This window comes from Cryptomeria japonica, chromosome 4, assembly GCF_030272615.1.
Source record: "Cryptomeria japonica chromosome 4, Sugi_1.0, whole genome shotgun sequence".
NCBI classification, from domain to species: domain Eukaryota; kingdom Viridiplantae; phylum Streptophyta; class Pinopsida; order Cupressales; family Cupressaceae; genus Cryptomeria; species Cryptomeria japonica.
The window spans coordinates 46,948,839-46,960,953 of record NC_081408.1 but is presented as its reverse complement, the minus strand read 5'-3'; positions in this window follow the sequence as shown (position 1 = coordinate 46,960,953).

Sequence of the window (12,115 nt, the reverse complement as noted above, 5' to 3'; positions counted from 1 at the left end):
GAGAAAAATAAAGGACATCATCTGCTCAGGGCCAGCACTCAATTTTGGAACAACATTTTTGGTAAGACAATTTTGGCAAACCATTTTTGGATTTTTGAATTTTTCTCATGAGTGTTGCCATCAATGCCAAAGGGAGAGATTGTTGGCAAATGCACACTCCAATGAGAAATTATAGGTGATTGAAGGTATTGTCATTGATGGCAACCTTGCAATCATGTGATACCAGTAGGTAGACAAGCACCATCACCGACAAACTCTACATCGACATATAAGACACCGACATGGAAAAAGAAGAATTCTGACACCTTGGCCGACAACAATTTTGAGTAAATGTGTTTTGTAATTAATTGTAAAAAACTTTTGTAAGGCCGACATGGCGGATTGTAAAATGACTCATGTATGTATGAGATCATTGTAGATCATTTTAGAATGTATTGTAATGTAAGATAAGATGTGAAAAGATAGAAGGTAGCAGATCTAATTATTGGATAAAGGTTTATGTATGTAACAAAGCTTAAATCAGTATTGAATCTAGCATAGAAGATGCTAATTTGAAGCAGTACAAGACATTGGATTAGTATGATCCATTTTTGTAAGTCAGTGTGACTTCTTTTGTATTTTAGTAGTGAGCTCTAGGCACTTGGCCTTCTTGCATGTGCAGGCCCCTATTGTAGCAGTAATATTCACTTTTGGCCAGTAAGCGAATATTGTGGGTCACAAATCCCACCGTGGTTTTTCCCACACCGGGTTTCCTCGTTAAATATTGTGTTATGGTGTGCTTCTTATGTTGTGGTTATTGTTCTTACTTACTGCATTAATTTTAGTTTACTGGTACACAGTTTTTATATTCTTTTCATGTTATAAATTTCACTAACGGTCAAATACTGATTCACCCCCCCTCTCAGTATCTTTGGGAATCCTAACAACTTATGCCCAATAAGTTCACGCTTTTGATCGTTATGGTAGTTCATTTACTATTTTTCTCACTTCCATGCAATTTGTTCATGCAAATGATTAATATGTTAGCACTTTCACTTCTGTCAGCGCGTCTGTTGAATAGAATAGCTCTTTTGTTTGGATGAACGTTGCATTTGGTTAAAATTGAATTTGTTTGATTTTTATTATGTTAAAATTTAATTTTGATTTGATAATTGATGTGTAATTGAATAGATTGATAGATGATTGATGTTTGATTGATAGAGGATTTGATAAATTTGATTGATGGGATGAATGATTGATTGATAAAAAACCATGATTGATGGTTTGATTTGATTTTATAGTTCCAAGAGGCCGATTCAATCTCTGACAAAGAGCGTGATAGATTTGATTGAACACATTGACTGATAAAACACCATGATTGATGGTTTGATTTGATAGCCTGATTTGCTTGGTAGAAAATATTTGATTGATTGTTGATATGATCGATCATATTGAGATGTTTATTTGATAGATTAGTGATCTGTTAGATTTGATAAATAGATTAAATTGGTAGAGGTCAATTTCTCTTGTTTAAACAAGAGAAACTTGATGTTCTCTAGTGTTAAGAGAAATTCCAGGCCATGTGCTATCTTGTTCCAGAGCTATCATAGGAGGAGGTGAGACATACTGATGCATGTGGATTGCGTCACCTCTTGCATATTCCTAATATTATGCATAGCAAGGGGTTATTGACTGCATTAGCTAAGAGATGGCATAGTGAGCATAACACATTTCACCTACCCACTGGTGAGATTAGTGTGATGCTTGAGGATATCTATCGGATCTTACACATCCCCATAACTAGTGAGTTAGTCTAGTACGCTTACCAGGATCTTGGAGGGACAGAGGGTTGCATAGTCGTGTTTGTAGATGATAGCATCGATGGGAGAGAGATTATATGGGAGGACATGATTATGCACTATGAGACTCTCCCAATGATTCTTGTAGGCTTGATTGGCGGATTCATTTATCCTGATACGAGATCTTGAGGTTTTCTTGTTGGTTGGGGTGGGTTCTTGCTGAGCATGATGCAACATCGGACTTGTTATGCATGGGGTGTGTATGCTTGCACACTTATATCATGATCTATATCAGGTTGTTTATGATGGTGAGGCTAGTATGTTGAGTGGATGTACACTACTATAGGTCTGGTGCTGGGAGCACATTGTTGTTACTTGGCCTATTCATGATAGAGTTTGCGGTGAGGGATAGCCACATGTATATTTGTACATAGGTATCATTACTCAACCGAAGATGGGTAAGCTTGAGTTTTGGCAATGGGTTTTAGACTCCATGGATATTGTGATTTGGAGAGCATATATTGATTGTGATACTTGGATGGAGGATGATCAGACTTTGCCATTGATTTTGTAGAGTAGGTATTTGATTGGTCATTCTTCGTATATTATTGAGTGACAGTTGTTTGGTCTCATTTTGAGACAGTTCGGGATTATTCAGCACATGCCTTTTGGTGTTGCCATGTATGCATGATGAGTACAAGGATAGGTGAGATTGGGGCATTTCTTTGTCTTTTGATATAGAACATGCAATTTTTTTGGTTGTTTCGATTGTAGCTTATGATTTGAGATTACACATTTTGGATGTCGGGATTACAACAGATTATGTGCAGTATATGCTTGTACACCCATTTCCTTGCATTACTGATGCAACAAACCCTCCTCCCATCTCTAGAGATGAGGAGGATGAATCAGATGGTCTTGTTGTTTGACGATGATGCAGGTGAGAGATGAGAGCTACATGAGAGGCCAAGGGAGATGAGGGAGATGAGCATGGAGATGGGAGACGAGGGAGACAAGGATGAAGGGGAGGCTAGGTGAGAGTCTGAGGAGGACCTTTTGTATAGGTTGACAGGGTTGGGAGGGTAGGAGGAGTACTTACTCCTGTAGGAAGAGATGCAGTGTGGATTGGTTGAGATATAGGCAGAGGATAGATGAGAGAAGCGAGAAGATTACCCTCTCCAGAACTAGGCAGAGGTGGAGGATTGGATAGGGGTCGAGGGAGAGGTATTGATTTTGGTCAAATTCATCTAGATCCAGGGATTATTGCAGCTCAAGGTGGTTGGGATGAGGAGGATTCAAAGGATCATGTGCCTCTCATTCGATGACAGATCATGAGAGCTACTTGGGTAGAGACTCTGGAAGGTGGAGATGAGGGCATGCAGGGTGTACCCCAACAGGATGTGCCACAACAAGAGACCATAGAGGACTTCAGAGCATAGATAGAGTAGCTCAAGGCATAGGTACATGCACTCACTATTGAGAGGGATAGAGTCATGAGGAGACAACACAATACACATGCTTTCCTTGATCATATTCAACATGTTGGATCTGACACTCTCTCAGCTGATACTATTACAGAACTATATCAGGTTGGGAAGGAGACAATGTACTAGCATCAGTGATATGAGGATCTAGTCTCAGAGAGTTAGAGAGATGGGAGCTATGTGACTACTCTTGTATCCGACATGATGGATACCGGTAGTGGTGGGGTTATGGAGCCTCCTCAAAGGAGTAGGGATCTAGGAGCAAGGCCATCTAGAGGATTGTCTCGCCCATAGCCATAGAGACAGATAGAGTTAGGCAGGAGTGGTATAGGGCATCCTTGATTTGATCTTGATCATATATTGTATTTATATCATTGAGACATTTGTACTTTATTGATTATGGTGATATCATTGTATACTTGGACTTTTTATTATTTTATGATGATATGTAGGCATCTATGATGCTGATGATTCATGATTTATTAGGCATGCTACTTTGATCATGATGACTTATATGATCAATATGATGATGCTAGATGATCTTTCCTTTCCTTTACATTTCATGATGTTCTATATGATATGATGGTGATGGATTGATCTATATGATGATGTTATGTAGATGGATGTTTATTTATATTCCTTGATGTATATGCATGTGATGATGAAATGATTTATATGAAATGCATCTGATTTTTATTTTTTGAATGCAATATAATGATTATGGATGATAATGCTTATAATGATTAGATGACGAAATATAAACAATGATGGAATAATAATATGGTTAATGAATCTAAATGCATAAATGCAATTAAATGAACCTAATGGGTGAATGATTCTAAATGAAACTAATGCAACTAATAATGACACTTTATTGAAACTAATGGAATCTAATGCAATTAAAATGAATGCAACTGACAAATGATGAATGATGAATGACTAATGCAACTTATCATGACCAATGCAATTGTTTTTGTTTGTCGAAGTATACTCAATCTTTATTATTTTTTGACCGTTGATCCCTAAATGAAATGAGATGAATTCTTATAATGCAACTGACAATGAATGCTTATAAGGCAAATGATAAAATGAATGCACATAATAATTAATCTAAATGATCTATCTAAAATGATACGTCCATTCTTCACATGCTTTCTTGTAATAGTGCTTGATTTCATCATTCAGCTTTAAATGTTGTAAGAAAATACAAGCAACTTGACATAATAATTCAAGATGACTTGAGTGCTTCTTACATGGATTTTGATATAGAAAGTTTATACAAGCAACTTGATATAATGAATCAAGCTGATCAGAGTATTTCTTGCATAACAAACAAGGATTGTCCCTTTTCATGCATGACTCAAAATGTGCTCCATGATCTTTTTCCAATCACATCCTTGACAAGTACATACCTTATTAAGAGATAGACCATAGACATCAAACAAAGAAATTAATCATGCCCCATTAGAGCTTCTCTAGAAATGGGCATCATCGAGTTGCATAATGTACATGATTAGCGAAAATGAAGATATAAAGACTGAATCTTATGTATCATACATATGTTCTCATGGTCATTAACTAATATAATCATCTTGATGAATTTTCATTGATAATCCGTTGTTATTTGCTGGTTTAAATCTTTGTATTTTGTATGTCACAATCCAGTTGTTACAAATGCCTTGATTTTCATTGTTTGTTGTTCCTCATCTATTTCAAAACCCTAAGAATTTTTAGTTTTCTAAACTTTCGAATGTTTTGGATTTTGAAAGATTTAAAAGATCACCTTAGAAAAAGGATTTTAGGATTTTTCCCTGGCGAAAACGAAATTTTATTACGGATGTATGAAAAATGATCCAAACCATGGTGGGATGAAATGCATATATGATTAATTCTGATAATATCTAAGAGAGTGACTACACTAAGTATGTCAAAGATTAATAACTTGTTTGATAAACTCTATATTTCTTGCTAATGATTTAGAGCAATGGATGCAACATGATGAATATTCGAGGATAGATGAATGCGATAGGATGGATATATGTGATAGGATGGATATATACGATAGGATGGATGTATGCGCAAAGAGATATCTTATATGGAAGACCACACTTTTAGATAGCACTTGTTTACCAAGTTTTCACCATCTAAATTTATAGGATTTTTTCCATATTTGATTTATTTTTTGTAACTATTTTCGCTATTTACACTATTTTTAATTTTTTTTCTTTTACGCTTTTTAGGGATTTTTTCTTTTATGATTTTTAGGCTTTTTCTTCTTTTACTTTTAAGCATAGAATTTATTCAGATGCATAGTGTTGATAGGCTCATCAAACTGATCAGCTTCTAGTGTAGATAATATTTATGCTCCTGAACCATATGCTGCTACCACGACAAAGAGACCTAACCAGTTTGGCTCAAATTACCTTTCTTTTCTCGATCTTGATGATTTGGTGAATTTTCTCTTAAGACTAAATCTCTAATCTGAAAAATTATTGGCTTAACTCTATGGTTATAACTTCTTGCCATTCTTTGTTGATATGCCTTCAAGTGATCTGAAGCATTTTGGTGATGCTCCTAAATCAACTCAAGTTCTTGAAGTCTAGAGACTCCCTACTCTTCTTCTGGGATAAGACCTTTCAAGGATACTCGTAGAGAAGGTATCTCTACTTCTACTGGTAATATGGCTTATGATCCATAGACTAAGCAATACGGAGTTGCCCCTATTGGTGTGTGGATGCTGGTTCCTGTATGCCCAAAGTGCAGGATTTAGTTGAATATGCTTGTCTTTACCAGCTTCATTAGCTATTTTCCATAGGATTTTCAAGATTGTCTTGTTTGATGCCTTAGATTGACCATTTCCTTGTGGATAATATGGTGTAGAAAACCTATGTTGGATATGAAATCGCTCACATATTTCCTTTACATCTTGATTCTTAAATGGTCTCCCATTATTAGTGATGATGGTCATAGGGGCTCCATAGGGACAAATTATATAATTCAGCATGAATGATGATATTTGTTTTCCTGTCACCTTTGTCAAAGACACTGCTTCAATCCATTTAGTAAAATATTCAGTTGCAGTCAAAATAAACTTATTCTCATTAGAAGATGAAGGATTTATTTTACCCACTAGGTCAAGTCCCCATTGAGAAAATGGCCATGAACCTGCCATAGGATGGAGTTCTTGTGTTGGTGCATGAATGAGATTCCCATGGATTTAACATTATTTGCATCTCTTAGCATATGTAAATGAATCTCTCTCCATAGTAGGCCAATAATAACCCAAGTGAATAAGTTTCTTGGCTAGCATTAAACCACTTGAGTGTGTGCCACAAATAACTATGAGGAATTTGTTAAGAAATTTGTCAGATTCTTCTTGTTCAAGACACCTCAATAAAGTACTATCTAGACCTCTTCTATATAAGGTATCAACAATGATAGTATAGTGGGATGATTGATGGATAAAATTTCTTTTCTGATTGCAAGATAGGTCGGGAGGAAGGATATTCTCCTTTAGGTATTGATAAGTTTGGTTGTATACGGATTGATTAGTTCCAAATATATGGCAAATCATGTGGATATTTTGGGATTCAATGGAAGGATTCAAGATATCTTCCACTAGGAATTTGTAACGTTGTTGATTTTCTTGATTTTGCAAAAGAGATGCTATTGTAGCCATTGCATCTATTTCTTTGTGCTCATTTCTTGGGATTTGAGTGAATGATATTTCTTCAAAACTTTCTCCTTAAAATATTCAACCAACTATTTATAGGGCATCAACTTGTCATCCTTAGTTTGATCATCATCATTTATCAAGTTGATTATGAGCTGTGAATCTTCATAAACATGTAATTATTTGATTTTCCATTCAATGGCAATTTTGATTCTAATAACCAATGCCTCATACTCTATAGTGTTATTTGTGCAGGGGGACCGTAGTCTATAAGATTTTGGAATTGTATGTCCTTGAGGTGTGATGAACAAAATTCCAGCACTTGATCCATGTTGTGTATAGGATCCATCAAAATGCAACTCAGAAAAATTTGTGCTAATTGTTAGAATGTCCGCATCATAAAATTTGATGTGCAATGCTATATCATCTTGTAGGGGTACTTCGGCCAATTGATCAACAATGACCTGTACTTTGATAGATTTTGGATCAATATATTCTATATCAAACTCACTTAGTATCATGACTCATTTAGCCAATCAGCCTGTCAAAGTTGAATTTCTCAACAAATACTTTAGTGGATCTATTTTTGCTATTAATTTGATAGAATGAGTCAGTATATAGTGTCACAATTTTTGAGTTGCAAATACAACAGCTAGGAATGTCTTCTCAACTAATGTATAGTTCAATTCATAGCCTACAAGTGTTCTGCTAATGTAATACACTGCTCTTTCTTTTCTGTCTTCATCATGTTGTGCTAAGAGAACTCCTAGTGATACATTTGTTGCTGAGATATAAAGCTATAATGGTTTCCCTTTGATTGGTGATACCAATACTGGAGGATTTGCCAGATATTCCTTGATTTGCATAAAATCTTCCTCACATTTCTGATCCCATTTGAATGGAACAATCTTTTGTAATAGGTGAGTAAATGGATGACATCTATCTACTAGCTGGGAAACAAATCTTCCAATTGACTGTAATCTCCCTTGTAGAGAATGCAATTGACTTATGTTCTTAGGTGACTCCCTTTCCATGATAGCTTTGACTTTTTCTGGATCTACTTCAATTCCATGAGCTGATATAATGTACCCAAGAATTTTTCCAGAGGTTACTCCAAATTCACATTTCTGTGGATTCAATCTCAATTGATATTGTTCAAGCCTATCAAAGATCTTTCCCAAGATGTTAAAATGTTATTTCCTTGTATGAGATTTTGCAAGTATGTCATCTACATAATCTTCCATAAATGTATACATCATATCATGGAAAATTGTTGTCATGGCTCTCTAATAAGTTTCTCTTGCATTATTAAGTCCGAATGGCATGATATTCCAACAGTAAGTACCCCATACACAAGTGAATGTTGTCTTTTCTTGATCTTTGGGGGAGATTCTTATTTGATTGTATCCTGAGAATCCATCCATTGATGAAAACATCTCATGACCTGCTGATAAGTCTATCATTATATAATGTTGGGCAATAGGAAATCATCTTTTGGAAATGCCTTATTCAAATCTCTGAAATAAGTGCAAACTCTTATGCTTTTATTTAGCTTTGACACTGGCACAATCTTTGAGACCCATTCTAGATAAGGGACAGGTCTTATGAAACCCACATCCAGTAGTTTCTTTAGCTCTACTTTTACAAGGAGAGCGATGTGTGGATACATCTTCTTTAGCTTTTGTTTAACTAGTTTTTCTTTTGGATCTACATTGAGATGATGCATGATAAGATTTGGATCAAGTCCTAGGATGTCTGCATAGGACCAAGCAAAATTTATTTCTCTTTTTTTGAAGAATTTTATGTAGTCTTTCCTCTCTTCATCTGATAATGATGCAACAGGATGAAGGACCTTAGGATCCTTTGATGTACCAGTATTTATTGCTTCTATTGGCTCTATTAAACTAGCAGTTCTATCCTAAAAATATGTAGGGAGGGTGTCAAAATTTCCTTCTTCTAGTGCCTCAAATAGGTTTTCACCATTAGATACGTCCTTTATTTTTCCTCTTGATTGATCTAGTGTTTCCATAAAATGGTTTTTAACACTAAGTCTTTTTCCTTGTTTTATTTCAATTTTGCGACTGGAAAGTTTGACACTCTTATGACTACAAGAAGCATTATTTGATTCACCAGTGGAAGATATCTTAGGTGTGATTGGTTCAATGACATTAAGATATATGGCTAAATTATGATCAATCAAAAAGATATCCAATTCAGGGTTTTCTAAGTTATCCCAATCAATTAGTTCTAGATGAATCAGGGGTAGGTCATAGTCATCATCATTGTTGGGTGTTTCAAGGTTCATGATGTAATAGTCATAGTTTGGCATAGAGTAGGTAATGTCATAGATAAAATTGTCTTGAGGATAGTCTCTCCCAAGTGCTCTCTAATTAACTCTAACGAAATCAAGATTCATATTTTGTGATTCGCTCTCAAGTGACTCATCATCTAACGTTTGTCCCTCAAATGAGTGAATTATATCAACACATACATCTTTGATACTATAGGTTCCTTCTTGGTTAAATTCAATAGATTCATTTGTGGCTTGAAGTTGGCATACTTGTGTACTTGACATAGAGGATTGTTTTTCTATCTTTTGTCTTCTCTTGAACTCAGCTTCTTCTGGACTAATAGTCATTCCTGCTTGACTTTCTATTAGTTCTTCTATGGTTCTTCCATACCTTAGTATTTCATGTTCAAAATTTGATATAGATATGATATTCTATTGATATTTTTATGATTGATTAATGACCATTTGTGTTTCCAATGGCGTCACTTCTTGATCTTTCTCATCTTTTTCCTTTGTTGTCTTGCATATGCTTCTTTCCTCTGAATTTTGATTCCTTCTTGCCTTGTTTCCAACTCTATTCTTTGTTTTGTGAAAGATGAGTCTTCGTTTGTAACAACTACTTGTTCTTCATCCTTTTCTTCACCTGATACATCAAATGATGGATCTGAACCCCATTCACATTCATTTGAATCTGTTTCTGAATCATTGTCTAGAATCACACCACTATACCTAACAGGAATGATATATGGTGAGAAGAGTTATTTGATTTTGGCCATCTGTTCTTTTAATGCATCTAGAATATCTTGATTAGGTTCCGCGCTTTCTTGTATTCCCTGGATTTGTTTGCAAGATGCTTCTTCTCTTTTGATAGCAATTTTATCCTATTGTTTCTCATATTCTTCTTTCTTAGATATTGTCTCTGAGGCTTGATGTAGCCTTTCTTTCCATGGTTCTTCTTTAGGGATTGCTTTCCTTCACCACTTTGGATATTGATAATTATGTTGCCTTTGCTTTGATTTGGGATGCCCAATTCCTGATTTATCTTCTTTAGATTGTGTGTGTGGACAAATAGGCTTTGAAATACCTTCTTATCACTTGCCAATTGGTCCTTTTCCTTCATATCCCATTTTTGCATGATCTTGTAACCATTTCTGTATTGTCCTATGGGAATATCAACTCCTATTATCATTGCCATATTGTCTCTGTACAACCAACTAAGAATGTCTTTGTCTTCAATTTCTTCGGCAAGTGTTCCAACTCTAATAAATACTCCATCAAACATTTCAACTGATTTCTATGTGATTCTTGGTTGAGCCTTTGTAGGTTTTCCATATGATTTAGGTGAAAGTGGTAAGTTATGCAAAGAATACTTTCCCATTCCTTCATCATTTAATTTGAGCTTTTTCTCAAAGTTTTCCCATAATTTTTCTTGAGTTTCTGTAGTGGGATAGGCTACTTCTTTGTTATGTGGAACTCTTGCATCTTATGATGGTTTCAGATTATTGCAATATTGATTGGAATCTGCTGCTATAGTGATTTCTTGTCCATTATGAGGAAATTTAACACATTGATGATAGGTGGAAGGAGCTTCTTGCATGCCATGAATCCATGGTCTACCCAAAAGAATGTTATAAGATAAATTCAAGTCTAGAACCTGGCACAATGTATCTCTTTCTATAGGTTCCTTTTTGATTGGCAACACCATAGTCCCTTTAGAAGAATGCTCTTCCTCATCATAAGCCTTGATAGTTATTTTCTTCTTTGGATCTATTGCATTTTCTTAATATCCCAAATCCTTTATTAAACTTAATGCATAAGTATTTAAGCTAGCTCCACCATCTATGAGTGCACGTTTGACACGGGTTTTATGAATGGTGACTTCAACATGTAAGGGGGCATTGTGAGGGTGTTGCAAGGATGCATCATCATTTTTAGAAATAAGGATAAGCATTGTGGAGCTATGAGGTGTCCCACCATGTTTTGGAATTGATCCACATCTAGTTCTTTTGAAACTCTTGTTTCCATTAGAGATTTTTCTAATATTTCCTTATGCATAGGTGAAACCTTTAGGAGCTCCAAAATTGAAATTTGAGCGGGTATATTTCGTAATTGTTCCACTAAGTTGCATTTTCTTGAAGTGTATGTTGATTCATTTGTTATACCTGAAAATGTAGCCTTCGATTTGCTTCTTGTAATAACGTTGATTGGTTCTGAAGGTGTGTTGCCTTTGACAATGACGACATTTACCACATCATCATATGTGTAATTATAATTTACCTTAGCTTTTCCCTTGTCATCTTTTGGTTTGGATTGTTCACCTATTTCATAGTTTGGAAGTGGAGTTTTGAATTCTATATGTGATTCAGTCTTCTTATGACCATCCACTATGAGAGTTCCATTATCGATTAAATCTTGAATAAGATGCTTAAATATTTGATAATCATTGGTTTGGTGTCCTTTGTTTTGATGATAATTACAAAAATGATTATTATTACACCAATTAGGTTTGACTTGAGGTTCATAATTTCTTGCTTCTAGTAAGGTAATCAATTTATTTGCAAGAAGAGTTTTCAAAGATGATTCCAAGGGTTCCCCAATGTTTGTGAATTTTCTGCAAGGATTGGAGAAGAAAGACTTGGATTTACTGTTCTCTTGATTGTTTTTGTTTGGTACTTGACTTGATAAGTTGAAGATTGGTTGTTGTTTGTTAGAATTGATGTTATCATTTTCTCCATTGGTAACATTCCTATTCTTTGACCAAAATTTAGGTTTATCATTGTTATTGTTGTCATTGTTGTTGTTGTAGGAACTGTTGTAAAATTTTAACTCTCCTTTCTTTACCATTGCATCTTCTATCTTTAGACCATTTTCAATCATTTTAGCAAAATTA